This window comes from Typopeltis vanoorti, chromosome 12 (genome assembly GCF_054136105.1).
Source record: "Typopeltis vanoorti isolate ZY-2024b chromosome 12, IOZ_Tvanoo_1.0, whole genome shotgun sequence".
NCBI classification, from domain to species: Eukaryota; Metazoa; Arthropoda; class Arachnida; order Uropygi; family Thelyphonidae; genus Typopeltis; species Typopeltis vanoorti.
The window spans coordinates 123,656,438-123,682,001 of record NC_143560.1 but is presented as its reverse complement, the minus strand read 5'-3'; the positions used below and the strand labels follow the sequence as shown (position 1 = coordinate 123,682,001).

Sequence of the window (25,564 nt, the reverse complement as noted above, 5' to 3'; positions counted from 1 at the left end):
TTATGAGAAAATGAGGCAGTCATACATGATTTCGGAACCGGTGCGGCCGTAAGAAAATAATCACATTCCTCTAGCCTGCGGTTCTATATGAACTAACCATGACCTTTAAAGACAGTGAACAGGCTAACAACTTCCCTCTCTCTCTCTCTCTCTGAACCTTACTGGTTTCTTTCCTAGCATTTATTCATTTACTCGTTTTTCCGATGTCACATGCAATCTGCTACATTTAATTTTATTTTATGTATTTGTCGTTTGGAAGGTTTGGTGACGTCACCTCTTTCTCGCAGACGTTAATCCTCGCAAGTTGTTTTTCATTGCATTAGCAACAGAGCTTTAACTTACCAAAACTACGGGGGTTGGGCTCCTCAGTTTAAGCTTTTTATACACGATGAAAGAGAAAATGAACATTAATTTGTTATTAAAATCAAAAATATTAATTATTGAAAGTAGTATTTGATATTTATTACATTTTCAAAAGGCCACAGATATACGAAACACTTTTTTTCTTCTAAATTACATGTAATTTTATAAACTGAATAAGTTACGAGTTTCTCTCTTATAGAAGCGCTTCGTGTAGAATGTAACAAATACTTCTTTTTTCTCGCTTTTATATGATCATTCCCAAATTACGCCTTGCCGGTCCAATCTGCTGTTTGCACTTTTCTTTTCTAGCGGTCATAATTATTTCTACCTCATAAATCGAGAATATTTCCTGCTGCACGTAGCAAGCGACACTGCTTATTTACAACAATTTTATGCCTTTTTATTAAGTGAATGAACTGCTAATGTTATTTCATTGTAATTTCGAGAATAGGTGGCGTTGCAATTCGGTAGTTAAACAAAACAAATAATAATAAAAACAAAAAAAAAACAGGAGCTAATTTTCTCTTGCAGTTTCTTTATTACTACACTCGAATTACTTTTCTTTCTTTCATTGTTTTTGTTTGAGCACTTAGTAGCGTTAGTGACGTCAGCGCATGTACTTTTCTGTCATTTTTGTTTTCTTCTGCTACGAACCATAGCGACAGCCACTTTCGTGTTTCTCGTCGCGTTAAGTTGATTGCATTATTGAGCTGCAAAAAAGAAATGCGTGTCAGCACCCTGTTGGAGAAGTTGTTTCTTGTTATATGCAAGATAAAGGACCTACGAAATTTAAGAAAATAATTTCTTTTATATAGGAATAAAGGAATCTGTGTGGGGAATGAAATTATTAAATTATCTAGCGATATTTGTTGTTGAAGAAAGAAGCCTTGAGGACAGCAGTGCTACCAATTATTCTTTTTTTAAGGAAATAATCCAAATTAAAATATTCTCACTTATTCTTTTTTTTTTTTTTAATGAATTTTCCGTTCTATCGGTTGACGTACCAGCGAAAGTGGAATTAGGGGGGAGAAGATGACGTCAGTAGGGATGAAAGTGGGTGTAGCGATTGAGTTTTTGAGCCTGAAATCTGGTCTTGAAAGCAAGCGACATTCCATGATTCACCAGCGCCAAAGAAATTCGAAGATCGTGCTGTTTGGTGGCGAAAGCAAGTCTTCTGCGTTTTGGGATTTTCGTGAAATGCCTACTCCGTCAGTGGACATTAAAATGCTTGCGAACTCGCCACATAGTTCAGAGCTATCCGCTGATTGGATTTTGGGAATACATTCTTTATATTTTTGCCAAACGAGTTGAAAAACGTTTCCTGCATCCAGGGCCGGATTTAGACTTGCTGAGGCCCTAGGGTATACAAAACCCAGAGGCCCCCTACTAATCAGTTAAATTACATCAGCTGGTCTTTTTGTTTTTTTATTTGAGGCCCTAAGCTGTAGCTTTTTTAGCTTATACGTAAATCCGGCACTGCCTGCATCGCAAAACTCCCACCCCGAACTTTCCCCTCAGATAACGCTACAAGAAATACAAAAGCGCATCCATTGCGTTGGCCTCCTCCTGTCACGAAAACTTGTGACACGCGAGTAATACACGCCGACACCAAGTGCGCCGCTAACTGGCAAAGAAAACACCGAGCAGTGCGATCTTGTTACTCGGCGAACTGAAAGCGACACAAACAAAACGAGCAAGGCCGTTCTAGCGATGGATTCAGTTGGACAGTTTTTGATCTTCAGATTTCCAAATTTGCTAAAGATATGCAAATGAATTTGGCAACGTTCTCTACTAGCTGGCTAAGAAGACCATCCCCCCCTTCCCTCAAAGACAACTAAAAACTAAATCACAGTCAAAAGAACCGCCGCAGGTCTGAATTCGTTTAGGACTCGAGTCGCATTCACAATTGAGGATCGGTTAACTGACTTCATACGGAAGTGGGAGTTTTCCACCAGGAAATTGGCGTTCCCAAAACAGACCGTCCAGTTTCCAGAGAACAATTATCCGCTAGTGAAATATTCTTGCATGTAAAACAGTCTCGACACACCCCTCAAATCGAAAAGGTCACCATTATCGATTTCCAAGAAAACTGAATCCAAATTACGCTGTTCTGAATCATCAGCAGCAAGAGCCGACAGTCCGCCATAAGCACGAGAAGACCCTACTTACTGTTCCCCTCATGGAAACTAAACACAGCTCCTCTGTACTCGCAAACCAGCCCAATTCCCAAAAATATTCTCGAACCTACCAAACTCTTCCCAACACGTTTAACAATAAGCCATGCTCATAGTCGGCAGGTGGCGCTGCTTTGCTAACTGTTTTCTTGCGATTCAATCTGAGAGGTGTTCCGATATTAAAAATTTTTTTCAGCTGTTCTTGCATGTTTAGGTACTTTCATGGTTGGCACTTAACGACGGAAATGACGTCATCGCGCGTCACATCTTGTTAGAAATTTCTTGTTCTGCTAGCAGCCGCGAAGACTTCGTTTTCTCGTAGTGTCACGTGATAACTTTCATGTAAAAGAAAAAAGATTTTCTTGTAACTTATGAGGTAAGAATGAATAAATAATAATCTGTATTTTCTAACGAGTAAATTTTTCGATGCGTTCGTCTGAACTTTGATGGATGAGGTCCGTTTCTTAAACTGCCACAGAATTTCAAATGCGACCCTCAGTTCGAGAGTAGTTGCGCGTGCGGGAATTCAACTGGAAGATATTCTCGATGCGCGTCATTTGATCACCGACGCTATTTCTCTGATGGAAGTTGACTCTGCCGACTTCAGTAAAAGTATTTTTAATTTTTAAACTATTCGATTGACACTCTCGTGAAGTATCTTACAGGAGTGATTTGAGTACTTTCAAGCACTTTTCGAATTCTGAAACAAGGCGCGCTGGAAATGTTTCGCAGTTGGAAACCTCGCACGTTGGAGGACGACGAGATGGTTGCGGCCCAAGTCAATAAAAACGCCGATCTCTTATGGAACCGAATGATTTACGGACGAAAATAAATCTTTAGTTACTCTTTAGTTGTCCAACTAAATTTTTCCTTCTCACATTTGACTCTGCTTTATTCTTTGGAATATTTCGTCTTTCTAGATAGTCCGAAGGTTCAACCAGTGGTGTAGTTAGAGCTTTTGTCGCCCCTCTCAATACGCACCAAAAATACTGCAAAAAGTCAAAACGACGTAGAGGGAAATAAATTAAAACACTATATTTATTTTTGAAGTAAAACTTTAATTTCAACATTCTAAAATGTTATTTTGCTTGCTTTTCTGTTAGCAAATCGTCGATGACATTGGCGAAGTCTATTTCATAGTAATGTAAGTAATTCTTAATCAGTTTTATTTAGAAAAACTCCTCTCACAACTAGAAATACTTACAGCAATTGTGAGGAAAATTCAGAAGTATTACAATACTTGGAAATGAGTTCTCGAGACTATTTCAGAATTAACTGCAAAAGTTCAAAAAGGTTCAAAGTGCCGAGCCCCTAGCTACGCCTCTGGGTTCAACTTTAACGACCTTACGAAATACTCATCGTGTCCACTCGTCCTCCCTTCTGTGTTGTGGAATGGGTTGCGAACAGTGTTATTTGTCATCCGTTATGACGTCTACCACTCGCTAGGCCAACTTTTTGGACCGCTTATAGTTTGGAGAGAATGAAGAGGCAATCAACCATCCCTGAAAAATTAAAGCGGCAGAGAAATGACTGTCTGGTGCTTCTCCACCATGGGTTATTCTTTCTGTCTATCCACTCGTAGATGTGATTAGCATAGAAAAAAAAAAAATTCGAGAGAAGAAAAGACCCCCCCCCCCCCCACTTCAATACTAGGCCAACCAACTTGTGTTCAGTCGACAGCCCTTATAAAAGGTAGCGTCTCGCAAGGCATGCGAATCCACATCATTCCGATCAAAGGGCAGTTTTTTTTTGAGATGCTGTGCGACACAAGGCAAGTGGTTAATACTCTAATCCCTCCTCGAGATCGGAGGATTTAAAGTGGGTTGTACTGCATGTAGATTTCCCCGCAGTCTTCTGTTTACATCCACTTTTTAATTCTCTTGTTGTAACTCTTGTAATAGGCGGCCAACAACATTTTATTACTGAAGAGCAAATTAACTTATTTTTCTTCTTCCTCACTGTTTATTCTTTGAAACGCATAATCTTTTTCAAATAAAAAATCAACAACGTAATACTTGAAACCCGTGTTAATTTAACTTCCATTTTGCTTATCAACACGCGGCCATCCGCGCGCAACACGAGAGTTAAATCAATATTAACACGTAGATGCCGCTTGCTAACGTAATATTTACTATGCAAACTCCCTAATTGATTAATCCTTTTGCGCCAACATCGCATTCAGCTGCAACACAATGTTCGTTGGACAACGAAACTAATGTTGATTTTTTTTTTTAAAGTGTTTGATGTATAAAGCTAATACATTCTTTTCTAGTATGTACAAACGTGACTTTAAAAACACCCAGAATTTATTCAGTACTTCCGTGGATTTCGCGGTGATGTAAGGCGGCATGTTCTGTTTTTTTGCACTTCTCTGAGCTACTTAGTTAATTTGAATTTAGCGATGTCGCTTTTAACACGCTGGTTTGAATTACAGATATGTTAACGTGTCCTCTGACAGATTTTACACTGTTCTAATTATTGCTTCCTTTTTCATAATATTCAGAATTTATAATGCTTTTCCTAATTATATTTTTCTGTTTTTTATTTAATAATAGTTCGTGTACATACAATAGAATATTGAACTTTCTTCTTTTTAATGGTGGTTATGTAGTCAAATGCTGTTACAAAAGCAGACGATTTTGTGCGGTCTGTTTCTAAAGCGATTACGTCATTTGCTGCATTTGTATATTATTAATCTGTTCATAAATATAAATAAATCTCATATTTTAAAGGGAGGCCATCAGCGTTGTGTTTGTTCGCCTATTTGTCAATTTAGAGACTAACAGACTCAAACCAAGCTTTTGTTCAGGAAACCATCAATATAGTCGATGTATTTGCGCATGTGCGCTCATACAAAAGCAGAAAGGGATAAACCTTCGGGCGCATGTATAGTGTATTCGCTTTAGAGACTGACAAAGCTTCTTTTGCTTCGATAGTTGCTATGTGGACTGCGTAACAAGTGTTATCGCTTACCAGTTAAACTAATGGGGAAAGTTTCGTCGTTTCCGTTTAAATGAACGCAGTGCGATGCTTGTTCTTGGTGGGTCTAAACCAGGAAGCTAATGGCTCTAAATCTTGCTATGACTTCTGTTAATACTCAGTTGTATACTGTGAACTCCCAGGACTATTAAATTTGCATCCATGCCATGATCGATGACGTAATTCCAGAATTACGTCATCGCTCTGTGCTGGATGCCAGATTTGAGAGAGAAATTCCTCACTGCTTTTTTGGTGCGTTGCATGAACTCTAATTGGCCGCTTATCTTTGTATTTCGAATATTAGTGAGCAAAAAACATCGAGAGACAAAATCTAACAAAAAGAAATCAAAATTTTTTTCACATAGGGTTCAACATTAGTGGCCGTAATATGAATGATACGAAGCACCACTAACATCTGAACCTGATCTACTAATTATAACAGAATGTTAATTAGCATCCTCAAAAAAAAAAAAAAAAAAAAAAAAAACTGATCATCTTCGTCATCCTCCCGAATACTCTTAACCCTAAACCAATTTTCCTCCCATGGAATTACCGGTTCTCGTGTTGGTATTCCAGACCTTAAACTCGACTCGCTTGTGTCTTATCAGTCCTTCGTGTTTGCCCTTCAGCAACGCGATCTGCGACTGCTGCTTTTCCTTCGTCGGATGCGATTACTGTTTCCACTCTCCTGACCAGAACGATGACTCCAACCGAATGTAAACAATTCTTGCTACAGTGAAGACCGCTTTCGTTTCCCAGACTACTCCCCTACGTCTTCGATCTTCAACTGTGTCAAGGCAGCCGAAGCCAAAAACCTAGAAGTGGCTCGAGGGAATCTCCAGCTCCACACTGAGCATCTTCTACAACTCGTAACTGCATTTTTTTCCCATTCAGTTTTGGAAGAGCCAAGCCAAGAATAGAATCTTGATTCCTGACTGTTTTCGTTGCCCGTCTTGTTGGCTGAATGGATAGTGTTTCCACTGAAACCATCACTGGTTCGAATCCCGCTGTAGTCATAGATGTTTGTTGAATGTCATTAGGTGGTAGATGAACTTCATCACCCAGTGTGAACCGTCACAGGGCCTCAGACCAGGTGATAAAATTCATCTGTGTTTGGTCACTATAACAGGATTTCCAGATTACTTACCGTCATTCCAAGTAGCTACTAATGGATGATGCATTTTAACAATTTTTTGGACGGAATTCAGGTAGAATGGGAGTTCTTCATGGTCTGCACTTAGTCTTGGACGCATTTCTTTCACGCAACTATCACTCCACATGTGACACGCCTTTGGTTGTGTAAGTGAGAGTGTGTGAGTGAGATGAACATAAAAAGCGTTCTTTTGTCGCCATGGTTACTTCTCACTCAGGTTTCAATACCTGAAGTTTGGGACTCGTGCCATCGACTTGAATATCTCAGGAGGAATTTTCGTCATTAGAAAATGGACAGTCAGAGATCATTTTATGAGTTTCTCAATGTTAATTAAGCATCTGTTTATCCATCTTCCCTCTCCCCACAAGCACAAAAGCTTTCGTTAGGATATTAATGAAAAATTGTATTTTAACTAAAATGTGTGGATCCATATTGGGTTTCGGTTTAAATTGCTGGCCGAGTCCGCCTGATGGACAGCCTCCCGAACTAAAAGATGCCATCAGAGTCGATTTACACTACGGCATGGATGTTCGTTTTAAAAAAGTTAAGGCAGTAGATGATTTTCATTGCCTGATGTGAAACCACCATCCACTTACACTAAGCCTCAGGTGGCTTAAAAAGTTCCATTTTTAGCTTACGGAGCAGACTTTTTTGATCTGTTCACCAATTTAATAACTTGTATTCTTTCTTCTATCACTATCTTTAAGGAGCCTTAAAGTTCTGTCGACCCTTTCTAGCTCCCCTTCGTTTGACCGTCCTTTAGTATATGATATCCTCAACACATCTCAAAAGCTGCTATCCTTTTCTATCAGATTTCTTTAGGTTCCAAGACATCCATAAGTTACTATTGGAAAAACAGCCGCATCCAAAATCCTCAACTTTGTTCTCATGGAGATAGATCCATCCTTCAAGATTTGAGAGAAGTCTCTGGCTGTCGTTTTAGCCATTCCTAATCTTCGTCTGATATCTTCTGAACAGCAATTCTTCACATTAATAATGGATCCCAGGTACTCCAACTTATTGATTTCAATTCTTTTTCCGTTGAGGTACACTTGTCTTAGAGATTCTGTGTTATTTCCTTTGAGTACCACAATCATTGATCTGTTAGGATTGAGTTGAAGTCCTGTGTTCTTGCTAATCTCATTAACTTTGTCAAGAATTCGCCCTAGTTCTTCCTTTGTGATGACAAAGGAGTGCTGTAATCATAAGCGTGCCTCACATTTCCGATCAGTTTGCCACCTGTTCTTATTTCTGTCTGAGGCTCATCCAATTCTACGTGCATGATGTCGTCAGCATACATACTAAACAGGTGAGGAGAAAGTAGACATCCCAATTCCCTTGCCGACCTGGAGCCGATCAGTTTCAACACTTTTTCTTGCCGTGGCTTCTTGCTCACTGTGCAAGTCAACCTGATGTGTCGGCAAAAATCTAACACAGCATCGCAAATCAGAAATCTTCCTCCTTAACATAAAAGGGTTCATCAAAAAACCCGAAATTATAAACAGAAACCTTTCTGCTACTAATATGGGCCTCTAGAAATGGAAATGGTGTCTGCAAGTCGTTCTTTGCTTCATCATCCAGCAGGTCATAAGGTTTGATAACGTCGTATATATTTCTAATCGGGTGAGTTAAACAGATAAGAGGGGGTTTGGAATCTCTAAAGAAATACAAGAGACGACTTGGGATTGATGAACAGGAGCGAAGAGTCTCATAGTGTCATAATTTCTAGGAAACTGAATTTGAAATAAAATCCGATCACAAAGTCTCCACTTTGTGCCCATGAAAAGGATTCTTCCCCATTAACCAATTTATTTAATACGCTGGAGATGTTATGAGGAAATTTCCAGCAAGAGAGAAGCCCAGAAGAACGAATCTTTGATTATTGAATTCAAGAGCTAGACGATCGAAAAAGAATATTTAATAGAAAGTCAATGCTATCCAGTAGATATAATTGTTCCTTCGTGAGGTTTTATATCCCACCTCAGTAAAACAGAAGCCAGACAGTTAGCTGGGTAAGGAATTGTTCGTTTGGATCATCGCAGACAGAAAAGGAAGGTATTGGTATAATTTAAGTTTCGCTTCATCAGTTGTATAATTGGACGACACTTCCTTATGTGCAGAAGAAGAGAAAAAGGACCTGCTGATGAATGCGTATTTTAACCTTTTTTTCCGGGAACAGAAAATCTCTCTATCTATCTATTAGTGTCCATGATCAGTTTAGTGGAATGAGTGGTTGTGTTGGAACCAGAAATGAATTCTATAGAAATACACCTTCCTTCAACGATACCGGGTGGGTTTCCGATCAAAGCATGTCCGCATTTTAAATGCGTATATTTTTCAGAGGAAACCGTGGATAATTTCTTAATATAAGGGATGGGTCACCTTCTTCTTAAATGAGTCCTCATCCCATTCTGATTGACCGTGTCAAGATGGATCCAATCCAATCAAACTCAACTCGCTATTCACAGCATGCAAAAGTTGAGTCGATGCCTTTGAATGCTCACTTCATCAATGGTTGGTTACATTGATGAAGTGAGTTCTATGGGGCTTTACAAAAACAAAACACAAATTCTCTGTAGTTTGACGTAAATACCTCCGGAGATCGCACAGCCCACGTGAAGCTTGCATCGAAAATTTCCATTTCGTATAAATATATATAGTATAATCTACTTAAAAATTCATCGTTTATTAGTACCCTGAGCGAATAAAGATTAGATAACCTGGAAACCCTATTCTATACATCAGCAGTCGTGGAATTTTTTTCAAACCACTTCAGGCCTCCAGTTAGCAGGTTTCGTACTGGTGATGAAATTCATCTCTCACTAAAAGTGTGTTCAAATCAGGGGCATTTGAACAGACGCATCCCTATTGATTGGAAAGCAAACTCACATTATCCACTCGACCAACCAGATCGATATTTAGAGAGAAAAAAAATGTCCAAAAATTAAAGAGTCTGCAGTTAATTTATTGAAACACCACTCAAGTGTGCAGGACTCTGAATGGCAGTCGAAGCGACGATGGCTGAGTTCAGTTCGTGTGTGTTCTTCTGAGAGGTTTCTGTTTATAAGCCCTTATAAAAGACTTGACGTTTTGGACAGATTTCAACTTGAATTCCTACTCTATAACCGAAAGGCAAATATTGAGACAGCACAACTATGAAGCCACGTACAAATATAATCTGTTTCGGATTAGATTAGCCAGCATTTGTTCGGGGGGGGGGGGGAGACTCGTAGTCTGAATAAAAATATAAAAAAGATCGGAAATCAAGCATTTGTGAAGAAAAGAAAATGTTGGACTTCCGCTATTGTCACCGAGGAGAGGAAATGAAGCTTCCAGGTAATCTATTCTTAGCTCACGAGAAATAAAAACAAAGAACACGCAGAACCATTACAAGACGTTTTATTGTTTCGTTTGATTAGTTCAAATACATTACGACAAACTCGGTACCCGCATCGTTGTAAAAATTTAATCTACTTTTTAGGCCGCACGGGAATGAAACGTGATATTTGTGTCAGAACGTTCAAGGACTGTGAATACACTCGAGCAGGTTTTTTTATTTCTGTTTCCATGGACTTGATTGTCTTAACAATCACTTTTAGCATTGGTTCCCGTCTGGACCACCACTGAATCAAAGAAAGAAAAAATAAAATAAAATCCAGAAATAGTTCGCCCTACTCGTAATGGAGCAGTTTTCATCCTCTCCAGCAGGAGTGTCCAAACATGCGTAACGTAAGTGCCACATACGAGAAGTCTTGAGATGTCTGAGAGCCGCGAGATCCGAACAAATATTGCACGCACGTTTTCATTGTGATATTTTGTTACAAAAATTGGATATAAATATTAAAACAGGTAATAATAATTATTCATGGATGTAGGTTTTGAACTGTTAATTTGTATTAATTTTAAAAATTACAGAATACATTTATACATTCATCATTGTTTTAACTATATTGAGTGTATTTAATACGGTAATGCATTGGGGACACATCTAAGCAAAATATACAGATTTGCTACGATAGCATTAAATGAACATGCCAAAAATAAAAGGGGTAAAAACAGATCTTTTTAATGATATTTATTTGTCTTAGTAAATAATCTGGTCAAAACATAAGGAAAATATGTAAACCAATAAACTTGAGATATTTTAATCAGATACCAACTTACAAAATGAGTCTTATCATAACATTTGTATGACACAAGCAGACAGTTATCGGGTTCTTTACTGCTAGCAGAGATTTTTGTGAGTCTCCAGAGACTGTGACTCGTGGAGGTTGTACGAATTAGTTCCGTAAGGTGTCGATTTCTAAGGATTGCACGATGCTTTGACTTCACAAACTTCATTACGGAGATTCACGGCAGTTTTGCGCTGAAAACTGAGAAGTCGCACACTGGTTTTCTTCGGTTCAGTGTATTGCATTTCTTAAACTTGCTCCCAGAACTCAATTGTAGACCAAGGATTTATGGATCCTCTTTAGATCCAGGTCTTGCTATTAGTTCCGTTTCCACAGCAGATGATTCCGTAACCAGAATTGGACAACCATCACTGATCGAATCAACCATGAATGGATTTACAAGAAGGACGAAGGAGGGTTTCAGCTGCAGCAAGTCCTCAAACCTGTGTAGGAAATGATCAAGCAGCCCTTGTGATTTATCTTCTGCATTCTTCCAAGTTGTGGTCTTTTATGTCAATATCAGGGAATGTGTCGACTCTTCTATTTAGATTGAGAAGGTAACCGAAGTTTCTTGAAAATCTGTCTGTTTGAAAATTTCTTATTTTGTTGTGAAAGCAGAAAATTGTCTGAGTACGATCAGAAATAAATCTTATCCTTCCACTGGAGTGCCAAGTTGCGAGTCTGTACATGATTCATTATATGAATAAGGAACATTAAATCTTACATCCATTGATCATTTTCTAGTTGAGGATAGAATCTTTTCTTTTCTTCAAGAAGAGTAATAATAGGCTCCAACAGATTCCAAGCCACCTCACAATGCAGCAGAAAGACGCATCCATTTCAAGAACAGATTTCTTAACATCTTCGCACTTGAAGTATCTGGCTTCCAGGTGTTCCCGACGAATGCTGCAGTGAAGAGGGAGAAACTCCGGAAAGCTGAGATCACTTTTTATAAGTGCAATTGATCCTGCATTCCCCCCCCCTCTACTGCAGGCGCTCCATCAGTTGCAACACTGACGAGTTTATCCAATGGAATATCCGCATTCGTTAAAGCTCTGTCAAGCGCATTTTTAATGCCAACGCCACGAGTTGTTTCTTTAAGTGTCACTAAGTCCAACATCTCCTCTCTCTCACAATTACATCAGAAAAAACGTAACGGATAAATGCAATCAGTTGTGGGTTGTCTTATATGTCTGCAGATTCATCAATAGCCAAGCTGAAGGCACACACATACACTGCTAATTTCAATGACCACAAACCCAAACGCCCACTAAAACCAAACATTGTCAGCACCTGCTTGCCCGATTATTGATTCTCCAGCACAATTCCTCTGTAACCTCGCTGATCCGAAATTTCTTTTAATCCCTGACTCAAATCTAGCACTACCAATATTAAACGTAATCCAGTGGACTCCTAGTTTATAGCAAATAATTATAAAGCTTCAGTTGTTGTTGTTGTTTTTTATTTACGTGTTGTATTAAATATGATGCAAAAAATTTTCCGCGAGCAGCACATTAATGTGAAAGAGCCGCATGTGGCTCGCGAGTTGCAGTTTGGCCACCCCTGCTCTACACACGGTACTGAATCGTTGAAAACCGACAACGAAACGATAAAAATATTCCAGAAAACAAACAGGATCAGAGAGAGCAAGTCGAAGATGAGAGGAGATCAAAAGGCATCAACGCGCATTCAGAATTATTTCAAACTTTTTGAGGTTTACCGAACGAAGCAGCGAAGCGGGACACGCGTGTCCCGCTTCATTTAAACATGGGATATTTAACGCACGTTTAAAAATGCGTTGACTGTCACAATTCTTGTCAAGTGTATTTTCCAACGTACTGAAAACAGTCCTTAAATATTTATGAATCGAATCTTGGGTGTTCCCCATTAAAGCGCGTCGGTGCTTCCGCTGTTTTTCTCTCGCATACACCGTAAATGGCGTGAAAAAATCTCACTAACTTAATATCGTGTAGTCGGAAATGGTAGGATTTTATTATTTTCCGCTGTGCAATGCCTAACAGCAAACTCCCACTTAGACGTAACGACGTATTCAATGAAAAGAATGTACTTCGTGTCCCATCACGTTCGTCGAGAGCAGTGCGCAGAAGAGCAGGTGACATCACGGATGGCTATGCGAAATATTAGATGACAAAGGAAACAATCAGTTGTCGCCTATTTACAGACGGAAAGATATGCCGGAATGTTCCGATGTGTGCTTGACGAGGTGAGCATCCCGAACTGAATGACTTCATCCTTCCGGCTGTGTCTCCTCTAGGAAAACATGCCTAAATCTTCCAGTCATCTTCTAAATCTTAACAACTCTTAAGAGCCTTAGCGATGCGCTCGCAGAATTATTAATGAGTTGACTCATGCGTGCAACGCAAAGTATTTTTTTTCCTTTCACATTTTTAAGTTTTGCGTGAAACTCGCTGCCTTTGAACGCTGCTGCATATTAGATGACGCATCTCTGACATAAACATGCGGATTGTGTCGCGTTATTTCGATACTAAACACAAACTGCTGTTCTGACGGAGAACATTATTGATCCATTGTGTGATCGGATGACTGTAAAACAAACCCTCGAATTGGCTTTTTTTTTTTAAATTCAGCGAGGATTTCGGTAGTGGAATGGGAAGACGACGACCCTGCGAGGTGTGGAAAAATACCGTATGTCCTATTGGTGAGATGACTTTTACTTCCAGCATCTGTGTGTGTGTGTGTGTGTGTGAGAGAGAGAGAGAGAGAGAGAGAGATCGTGCTTCTGACTTGTAGCATTTCGATGGTTGAATACAATAAACAAAAGCAACCGAAAAGATTTGATTCACCAAAAAAGAACTTCGACAAAATTCCTTCAGGATGTGCCAAACAAACTTCCAGTATGTTGAAATGTTTTGGATTTTGAACCCTAACAGCCCCTCTCTGGCAGCGATCCACAGTTGTTTGTACTCAAGAATAACGAGAATTCTACAAATCTTCTTCCCATCATGGATTTTAGGCCAAGTGGCCTGTTCTGGTCCCATGCCATCACTTTCTTGGTCTTCCAATTTTTCTTTTTCCATTTATTTTATATCCATATAAAATTTCTGGCAGTCTGCTATTGTCCACTGTTCTAAACATTTTTGTTTATATTAACTTATATAGTAGTTAATTGGTTTTATGGTCCCACTTGGTACATCCAACTGTTTTTCAGAGAAATTTCATCTCTGCTGTTTGAATTTTTTTTCATTTTTCTTTTTTAAGGTCCATTTTCACTTTCATATACAGTTGGTTTAGACAGGATATTATAGTCTAATTCTTGTGTTTTTGTATCAAGGATGACTTAAATAGATTGTTTATTATGCCATTTACTTGAACATAATTTGATATTTTAATGTCTATATCTTTTTCATCTTCATATGATAAGTCACATACCAGGTATTTGAAAGTATTTACTTCCTCTAATATTATCTATTTTACTTCTTATTAGGTTTTTCCTTTGAAAGCCATTATTTTTGTCTTTACTTTTGATATTCTCATATTAAACTGTTTACCACATGGGATATGCTATTTCTTTCCAGGTTGTTAAAATTTTATATATATATTAAAAAAATAGCGGTGATCGAGTACATCCTTGTCGTACTCCTCTCGATATGTCTCCATTTTGATATTTGTTCTCACTTGACTGCCATTTTATTTCGTGGGTATATTTCTGGAATAGTCCGTAAGAGCTGGTTTGGTATATTTAGATCGGTTAATATTTTAAATACGTTTTGTCTATTAATTTCATAAGTCTTTTTCATAATCAACGAAGGCCACGCGTGTTTCTTTTTAAAAATCCTTCTCTCTTTCAATTAATATTTTTAGAGTGAAAATCGAGTCTCTGCAAGATCGACCTTTTCGGAATCCATTCTCTTCTAGTAATTTATTTCTCCTCTACAATACTATTTTTAGTTTCTCTCGTAATATTCCTGCATATATTTTGTATCCTGCATTTAGCAGACTAATTCCCCTAAAGTCATTGCACTAATCTTATATATATATATATATATATATATATATATTGGGATAACCAGTGTTTTTTTTTTCCCTAAGAATTTGGAGGTTTTCTAGAAATTAAGACCCTGTTAAAGAATTTCAGAAGTCTTATATTAAAATTTTCATCTGAATTTTTGTACTGTTCCATGTTTATATTGTTGATGTCCTGTTTGTGAGGGCTCCCTCACAAACAGGACATGCAGAGTAAAATTTGGCATCCGAACCATACAGCCCTTACGACCACTACCTAGTAGCGTGTTGGGTCTGCTTTGGCCAAGATAACTGCTTGCACCGGCTTGCTATTGACTCCGCTAAACCACGGACGGTGTCCTCACGTATTCCCGACCAACGAGACAGAATAACTTCCCGAAGATCACCGACAAAGCGAGACAATGGCATGGACCGGCGGATGCTGCGTGCCACATGAGCCCACGAATGTTCGATGGAACACGTGCAGTGTCGGACGTGTTCTTCGAATGATGCTTGTACAATGCGAACCTCGTAACATGGGACGTCGACTTACTCGAAAGGATCCATCGGCCATAATGTCGTGTACGGCAAAACCTGGTCCGAAACAATTCCAAGGTAAGAATTAGCGGTTGATGGGTGTTTGGTGGGGACGAGGAGACCCGGTAATGCCCACGAGTTCAGTCCGTAAATAAACCGGGTGGTCATAATATTTTGGCTCACGAGTGTACGAAGTAGATCCGAAACCTTTCTTATTTCCTTCTGTTTCATCCGCTGATGTCCGGCGTAGCATTCGGGGGGGGAGCGGGGGAACCGGAGATGTGGAAGTGATCTCCAGTTCCTCACTTTCATTTATTGCGATTATTAATTTAAATTATTCATTTCTCCTTCTTGATATTCTGCCTATTTTACGGAATGTAATTCATTTTGCTTTATTTTGTTAATTTTATAAATGCAACAAACATCCGAATCGGGGTGAGTAGGAACTGCGATTAAAATATGAACCAGGTCGGAAAAGTTAAATATAATGAAGAAAAACTGAGGGCATAGATCTCTTGGTAATCTGAGAGGAAAGCAAGCAGTGAATCTCTCAGAAAGAATGCTCTCATTTTCACTGTAAAAATAAGAATTGGTGATCTACTAATTAAAGCCTGCGCTGCTCCCCGAGTAAAACATTTCCCTAGTGACGACTTTCCGAAATTTTGCCTGCACCTTTTGATACCAATACAGAGGGAGTGAAATGGATAAAATGTTACCAATTGAGGGGGAGAAAAAACGAGGTTACGCAGATCCGGTTGTCGGAGTAGATAGCGTACTCTTTCTGTATTCAACAGGAAGGAGGGGGGGGGGGGAATTCGCATCCTCGTGCAGCCATGGATATCTTTTAAAGGAGGTGGTGAGTGAACTTCATCTAGTTGAGACCACGGTCCACTTATTGGAGTCCTACAGTGGCTTGGAAAAGTTCCATGTCCTGTTTCTAGAACACAATGACGTACCTTTCCAGATGATGTAACCTTCATCTGTTCATGGCGTGCTGAGGGTCAGAAATTATCTAGGTATAAAGTACGCCCACATAAGCGGAAGCTCTCGTTGGCAGACTGCCAAGAATAATCAATTCATGCTGAAGGGGAGAAAAGAAACAAGGCGATGAACGAATTGGTCAACAACACGCGAAATCACGTGCTTTATAGGTAAAATTTCCCAATTGTTACACAAGCAAAATAGTTACCACTTTAAAAACTGCAATGATCATAAAAGAGAAGTTAATTTTCCGACGTCTAATAATAAACAACTCATCTCACAAGACGGATTGATTACCCTATTATCGGAATGGATTCTCCTTCTTTTTACATGCGCAGAAGTGTCGAAGGGTCTCGTATCTGTGGGCGTACTATACCATAGGTTTTACAACTTTTCGCAAGGATTCTCGTAAAAATAAAGTAAAAGAAAACCTGTGGACTGTTATATTGAAGAGCATGGAATAAAAGGTGGGGGAACCTTTTATTCCATGGTGGTCTCAACAAGAAAATAAGGATGTCAGTTTAGGAAAACAATGTAAGAAAAATACTATCAAAATTCTTGTGTGTGCCCATCAGAAATAGTGGGAAATTACTTTGTTCAATGAGGATGGCGAACATAAAGTACGAAATATTTAATGATTGCCTTGTCAGAGTATTAGTTTTTAATTTTATTTCGCAATTATGAAAGGTGGCGGCGTGATGACATCGGGGAATCAAAATCATCGACCACCTTTTACAATCAGATTCAATGCAAAGGCTTGATGATGGTGAGGTAAACGTTTTACACTAAACCGGAGGTGGTTTTGGAATAGTAAATAATCTCGATGCTATCTTAATAATTATTAAAGCTACTAATTATTTTAATAATTTAAGAAACAGAAAATCGAACAGTGGAACTCGCATTTCAGACAGTCTAAAATAATGTGGGTTCAAACAATACTATAATGTTAGTACCACGAGGTGACGGTAGTTATCTGCTGTACTTCTCCTCCTGGATGCCTATTTAAAATCACTGATAGCCTTGGATCAGCTGTCTGTGATTGGCTCTGTCCCCAGTCTAAAACTTAGGTATCGCCGCCTTGCCTATTCCTTTTCGGGAATAAAAGGCGGTAGGAAATTTATTTTCATCGTATGATAACGCGACAAACGCACTGAGTAAAGAAACAAAGGCGTTTGACAATTGACACATGGGAGATCCAGCTGAAATATTGGTTAATGAATTCGATGTGGATGGGGCACTGGCTTGCAAGAGCAACATCGTCAAGTAGGAGAGTTACTGAATGAGGATTATTTAAGCCTGCATTGAAGACGACAGTCGATTGTCTGCGGATAAATAATCGAAAGTTATGAAGAATGTTTTGGAATCTCCATGAATAATTATAAGCTGAATATCAATTAAGTGTGTCTTATATTGGTGGGTTGTATTGCAAGAGACAGAGTAGCGAAATAATTTTAGGATGGAAGTAGAAGAGCTAAGATAGTTGGTTAGTTTGGAATTGCAACTGAAACAGATAAGACTATGAAGCCACTGTATTATGTCTTAATTCCTTGTATTTTTCTCGCCCGTGTGTGCCTATTTTTCTGGAGGAAGACACACCGCATGAGACCGGCTAAACTTTAAGCTGAAATTCCGTCTAGAACTCGTGGAACCTTGTAAAAGTTCTTCACGCTTTAGACCGAAGTTGAATCCAGGTTCTCCCATTCAAAGAGTGTCGTCGATACCTACTGAGAGAGATGAGATCGAAGCACATTCGAAAGGGATTAAAATCGACACACTACTTGCTCAGTGAATGAATGGTAATCAGAGATGAGGATCGCTTCGTTGACGACTTCCAAGTAAAGTAAGGAAGGAACTTCAGTAATCCGAATCCACTGATGTGTTCGGATTACTGCATACAGATTTGCTTACTTGAATTATGAGCGATCAGTCAGTTCCGAAAATGGTTCGGAGGCAGGTGGTATTGAAACGGTAACGAAATGGTTACGCAGATAACAAAGGTGGTATTGAAATGTCAGTTGTTGTCCTTCGATCTGTTGCACACTGAAAGAGTGCACTGCACAGCCTCGTGAAGAGGATTAGCGAAGGTATTATGATGTAAAACATACTGTAAGCATGTTTTAAATCGCATTTCGTTTACAATAACAACCAGAAAAGAAGGGGGAAAAGCGAAGCGATGCAGAGTGCAGTCAATTTTAATTTTATATCCAAGAGATCAACGTAAGTCCGAACTACGGCGCTAGCATCATTCTTAATCCTATCAGAAAACAAACAAACAAAAAAAACTCTGCCTGACAGATTGTTCTTTCATTTCCATACGGATACCGGGATATACTTCCTACGTCTCCGGTTATAATTCTAAAATGCAACCGCTGCTAATTTTCTTCAGATAACACACACACACACACCATCGAATCCTCCTTCGTTCGATCTCTTTCTCCCTGCTTTATAATCTACAGGTATATTTACATGAAAGACTCATCTTGAAAGATTCAGCCTACCTCTTGCAATGCCTACCATTCGGCATCTTAAACTCTCTCTCTCCCCGCACATTCATCACTTTAGTTGACAACGTTCTACTCATCCATCATTTTCCATACAAAACATCCGATCTCCAGTTTCCCCCACCATATTTCACACGCTTCTGACTGCTCTTTTCTTGCTTACAACCCTTCTTCTGAGAAATAACCCTCGCATGATAAACGCTCCTATCAGCAACACGGTGTGAATGTAAATGAGATCATCCGCTTTCTCCTCTTTCCTATGATTTTCAGAACGAGGCAATGTATGTAAACGGCATGCATCTGAAGCTTAATGAATGCGAATCCAAAATCATAACAGGGAGAGTGACAGCATTACGTTCATAGCTCTAAGCTATAAAAAATATTGATGGGCACACAATTCTCATTAATGGTGTATATTGTGCAAAAACATCGCGTCTATTCTGCACTGTGTGAATTCCTCGTAGGACAAGGGCTTTTCTGCTGAAGGTGAGTTAACTGTTCTCATATAGAGACGGTAAGTCCCCTCCCCCCGCCTCCTGCAAAACAGAAAAATGGACGAATCTGCTAGGGACTACGCGCTCTGGGAGACATAACCGACTTGACTCTCTCTTATTATTCATTCATCTGCGTGTCTGCAGTTGGGGGGGGGCATTAAAATGAAAACATCGCCTCTTTTTAATTCTACTTGAAACACATGTTATGAGCCGATCTTCAATTGCTCTATCCTACCTTGCGTCAATAGTGTTTGCTTCCACTGCATATCGAAGCTTTCCTGAGTCTGTCGACTTGGAAGAGAATATCGTAAATCTAAATTTGCTTTATCTGATATGATCCTAATTCGTTCACCAGACTACATCCTGTAGTAGAATATCCAATTCGCTACGAAAATATCTTCGTGTAATTTGTGTTGCGAAATAATTGAAAGATATCCATTCTACATGTGTCGGAAACAAAGCACGGAATAGCGGACGCATCTCAAGTCATTGGAAATGGCTTTGTCGAGAATAGATCTCGGCGATGAATGTAAAGTAATGACGTACATTACCAGCTGCGAAATGCTGTACTTAAAAAAAAAAAATGAAACTGTGACGTAGACCTACCTTTCCTAAGTAATCCTCCACACAGTCCTCGTAACTTATCTGATCTTTCACGCAATCATATTTAAGAAAACGTTCGGTGAACCATCAAGATGATGAGAGAAACCCTGCTTGTAACGATCAACAAGTAACCGATTAAAACAGCGAGAGGGCCATCGACAGAAGAGAGCCGCAGCGGAGATGAAAAAGAAAGCGAAATACTTCCACCGTTTGCAGACGATCGGATGAGAATCCCGAAAACACAGGTCGTTCAATATCGCCAGTTTGACGGCTCGCACTGGATTTCATGTTGTCTTCTCTTTCCTGGCTGTCTACGCACGCAGTGTACTTTGAGCAGCGCCACCTCGTGGGCGGACAGCGATCAATACATTAAAGTCGACAGAGGAGCTCCGCTGGGAGTTGGAAAAGTTTAAAAGAAGAGACAGAAACGCAATTTTTATTGATCGTTGTAAACATCCTTCTTCTTTCTTTCCTTTCGGCGAATTAGCGTTTCTTATTTCATTATTCATAGCCAGTCTGACAAAATAAAGATGTTTTTCCTCAAGCAAATGTTCCTGAATGGACGCAACGTTTCATCCGACACCGTTAACCGAGATTGTTCCCTCATAACTCCGCGGAAGTTGTGGAGAGAGAGAGAGAGAGAGAAGGAGAGAGACATTCCAGGCTTGAGATGGTTCGTTGTTGACAGTAAACGAAAGCAACCCGCTTGTTATTTCGAGACTCGGGTTTGAAAATGATGTAAATAATCCGGTCTGGTTTGAAGCTGAGCGGGTTTGTGGATTCGCCGCATTCGGTTTTATTATTTCGGCACTCAACTATGCAGCGATACAATTTTCTTCCCTTCTCTCTCTCCAGAAATCTTCTCCGGATAATTTCACGGCTTTTGGCCTTCCTTGAGGGAAGGGGTGGAGCTCATAAAGAAGGCACGAATCGCTCCTAGGCCTCCATTGTGACGAAGTCTTCATCCAAATGACCTCCAACGATATTCGTGCATTTTTCCGAGGTCGCGCTGTGGAAGAATTCTGCATCGCTGGCAGTCGGAAAAAGACAGCATGCTGACCATTGCCGTTGGCCGAGACCCTCTCGCCAATCAGATTCGCCTTCAGTGGTGTGGTCCAAATGTGATTGAAATAATATTTCAATACGGCCACCTTATGATAGGATGGGGAAATATACGATGCAAGCGCCCCCTTCACCTTTTGCAGTCCCCTCGAACGATGCGCTGCTACCTCATGTTTTGAAATGCTGTCGCGTTTTTATATTCAAGTCTTCACATCGAACAGCAGAAATGCTATTTCAATGTACTTTCGGTTTGGATCTTACAAATCCAATGCGGGCCGCTGCTGCTCTCACGTGCCAAGATTCTTTGATTTTTCGTAGTCTACAGTCTTGATCTGATCGCGATCAAACTATACTTTCTCACGGTTTGCAGTGTGTATGAGAGAGAGAATGATCCTTTGGCAGAAGTATATTGCGCATTTCTGCGCTGTGCTCGATGAAGTGCGGCGCTGGGTTAAACGCCTCCGTTTCTTTTGGGAGCTCTCCCTTCCCTCAAATTGCTGTTTCAAAAGAATGATTGACCTTACAATAGGCTAGTAGCTGGACAAGGCTTGAAAGAGTCCTTGCAGTCTATAACTAGATCTGGCGTCGTGGAAGTTGCTACGGAGATCTACTCATACTACAGAATTCTAATATTTTGCCATTCTGTAAACCGAGAGGGTTTTTTCGTTTCCTCCGTGCTTTGAAATATCAGAGAAACGGGAGGAAAGAAGAAAAAACAAGAACGATATTAATGATCGCGTAAGTGTAAATACAGCTGCGAGACGTAACTAAAAGAAAGGACTTTTTAGCTTCTTATTTTAGTGTTAAAAATTGCATTTGTTATCCCCCCCCAACGATTTGAGAAACAGTTGCTTGCTGTTAATTTATGCGTTTTATTTATTTACTTTTTATACCAGGGAATCTTCACACGCGCACTTTGTAATGCCAGTCAAATGAATATGCGCGAAAAACGACCTCATGAATCCACACTTCCTTCGGTTGCAAAGTCAGCAAGATTCCTTTTCAGTAGTCAAAAATCATTGGCAAGATCATGCTCATGTAGCACCCTAACCACTTTCGTGTGCGGCTGGCAGCACACGTGTTACTCGCACGGTGAATGTCGCCTTCGCTCAACGGAGGGCGTTTCGATGGAACGTCACACATAACTGACCCAGTGGGTCGCAGTAGCGCACCTCATTCCATTTAGGAAATTGAACAAGAAAAGCATCTTTGTGATACGAAAACACTCGGGAAGACGGAAGGTTTCTACTCGATCCACCATCTTACTGCCGTACGATATCATTCGTCATGCACACCACCCTGTAGTCATATGAGGAAGCAGAAATCCAAACACGTTCGTTGTCCATTCAACTGAAAACGTGCTTAAACAAATTCGCAAAGTTCACCCACATTTAACGTTCGTAGCCATGTTGCCGTATACTATAAGACCTTCTAACAGTTATCGATCCAACATCCAAATCTTCTCTCTCTCTCTCTAGCTAAGGTGTTGGGGTCATCTTTGGCATGAAAGACAGCATTTTGTCAATGGGGAGGGGAGGGGGCGCTAAGAAAGTGGAAATCAAAAGAAAAACTGCAAAACTATTTGACAAAAAAACATAAAATTCACTCTGAAAATAAAATAATAAAATGTATAAAATAAACTGCTTACGGGAACATTGCAAAATATACCGAGCAACTAATTAAAACTAAACAATAACTAAAAATTAATGGCTTCCTTGGGCTGTGTTGCGGAGCAAACGTTTCGTGTGATGTTGAAATTGACACTCTTAGTTCTTTTTCTAGATTTAGCTGAGATTTATTTTGTTTTTAAGGCAGCCACTGCAGAAAACAAGATTTCACAAAGATAAGATGTTGGAAATGGAAGAAGTACACGAAAAGCTTTTGACTTTCCTGCAGAAAATTCCTCATCAACACGGAAACCTTCAGGGGTAATTTGAAATGGGTTTCTAACCCGCTCGTACATTGTCATCATGTTGTCGTCGGTTATAAAATAGTTTCGAAAATTCTTCGTCAACATCGTTAAATGATTTTCAATAGTTGCAAATAAAACTTTGATGGGTTGCTCTTTTCTGCCTTGTAGGTTGTGATAAATTCATCCACATTTGAAAACATTTCTAATTTTTGTTGCTTTACCTTTTAGTTCCATAACTCTAGTTTTTTTTACAAAAAGTAAAAAAAACTTTTATAAAAAAAGTTTTTTACATTTAGTTTTTCGAATATGTCCACCAAGTAGCTCAATTTCATCACAAATAAGTGGTCTCTCAACTTCTCTGCTTCGTGATTTTCCTCTTCCAAGAAGATTGCTATTTCGTCTCTTAATTCGTAAACACTTTCCCTGTGATAGCCATTTTGTCTAGCAGTAAAATAGAAACGCTGAATATTCCGCTCCAGCCATGTCTTTGCAAAGCGCAGAAAACAGTCTTGATTTTAAGAGTCATGTTTTTATAATTCACCACGGTGATAACTGTTGTTAACACAGTGTTAACCAGGACTCATTTCTTTTGAAGTAAGAGTTTCTCTATGAATCATGCAATGTGTCCAAATGCATTGTGGGGATTTTTCCCTCACAAGGACTTGTAAACTTTTAAACCTTCCAGACATAACTCGAGCACCATCGGTGCAAATTCCAGCACAATTTTTCCACTGTATGTTTGCCTTGCATATAAAATCGTCCAATATTTTAAACAATTCAAGTGCTGTGGCTCTACTTTCTATTCGTTTACAAAACAATAACTCTTCAACTGCTGATAATCCATCGCAAAATCGAACAAAGCAATTAAATGACAATCCTTGTTGCCATCTGTTGCCTCGTCAAGCAGAATTGAGAATAATTGGTCACAAAGCTTCGACAAAAGCTGTTGCTGCATATCTTCGCATATATCACCAATTCCCCGAGCATCATTTGATAGAGCTATGCACTATACTTGTTTAGTAAAACTTTCTCCAAGCATAGTTTCCAACAATATCAATTGCAGAATTAGTCTTCTCCTATGGTGTGGGGCTTTTTGCACCAAACCATTTTATACGCAACTTTGTAAGAAGCTAGTAAAGCTTTTTCATTTAAAGACAAAGCTTTTTTAATGCTAGTTTTTGCTTTTCAAAACATTTCAGTTTGGCAGCAAAGACCCTCTCGAGGTTTGTTAACATACTCCTTATGAAGTGTTTCCAAATGTCTTAAGTTTATTCGGTTTCATGCTATCAGTCGCCAACATTTTCGAACAAATAACACACCGTGGTCTTTCTTCATCATTTTCTTCAGTCTTTGTGAAACCGAAATCTAAATATTTCGCTGCATACTTCCTTGATTTTACTTTCGTAGTGATATTTCGTGAACCTGAATTTGTTGACGTCGACGTTCCACAGTCGTCAGATGCCCGCTTACGTCCAATTAAAGATGTATCCCTTTTTACACCAAAGATTGTTTATAGAATTTGTATCACAGTCGTTGCGAATAGGAGTAAAATAGCGAAGAACATCGACTTCTCACTGTTAGTGCCGTCTTGCCATTCCGAGTCTTATTTATATTCGCAGAAACACTTCCAGAACATTCGAGACTTCTCGTATCGCGAATGTTTCCGAAAGGCCGATACGATTCAACGGGCTGTGCAGTGATGCCAGATCTAAACAATTTTCGAAAGATTTGATGACGGATTTAAATTTGTACGAATGCTTAAAATTTTTAATTAATTCCTAGTTTTTGTTGTTTGGCTAACTTTTATAGGTTTTGTCCAGTGTCCCAACACAAGAATTGCAAGGGGGGGGGGCACCAAAACTTGTATTAAAAATGGAGCACACATGAAAGAAGGTTGAGAAACACTGGTCTATGTGATAAACCCTCAATGTTTCTGATAAGTTTTATGGGGAAACTGCCCTCATACCGGATTGAGTTTCATGTTGTTTTTAAGGATGACCCCCCCTTCCCCGTCTCACACGCGCTGTTCTTCATACCTCAAGCATTCACTTAGCTCGGGATGTGAAGGGCCAGTCCATTTGAGACGCGTTATCATAGAAGCAAGCCACAGATTTTTTTTTTTTCCTGTGTGACAGGGGACTTGTTTTTCTGAAACTGGTAGGGGTCCTTTTACCCCACTGCAGTGTTTCTCAAACTTCAAGATATCTGCGTACCCCTTCTTAAATTTTCATTATTACCAAGTATTCCCTTATCAAATAATAAATAAAGTATATTTCATTGTAAATGCCTATTTTATTTGAATTTTTATGTTCATGTAAACAAAAAAATATGATTTATTTGGAATAGGTTCCTCTTCATTTCCCGTCCATGAAATTCCACATTTCCAGTAATTCATATCATACTTACGAAGATTTTCATCTCCTTCCTAGTTGGTTCTCTAGAGATGTCAGACGACACACTCTCATCAATTTCATTTGATCCAGATGCAATATCAACGTTTTCTTGCTTAAAGCTACTCTTTTATCTGCTATATTGCTCTCCTTTGTGCGTTTTAAAAATCCAATGATCCATACTTAAGAATTTGAAAGCTAAAAAAAATTACCGTATTTACTCCAATATAATTCGCACTTTTTCCCTAAAATTAAAGCT

At 39.3% G+C, this 25,564-nt stretch overlaps 1 protein-coding gene across 1 annotated transcript in view; it reads right to left on the bottom strand.

The window, feature by feature from the left end:
• LOC150101202 (E3 ubiquitin-protein ligase LNX-like) overlaps positions 1 to 20,115 on the bottom strand; it is an 82,218-nt gene extending 62,103 nt beyond the window's left edge. Inside the window, exon 1 of the mRNA XM_090401733.1 lies at positions 19,945 to 20,115. The gene's annotated coding sequence lies outside the window, so the exon portion shown is untranslated. The remainder of the gene's footprint in view (positions 1 to 19,944) is intronic.
• Between the last annotated feature and the right edge of the window lie 5,449 nt (positions 20,116 to 25,564).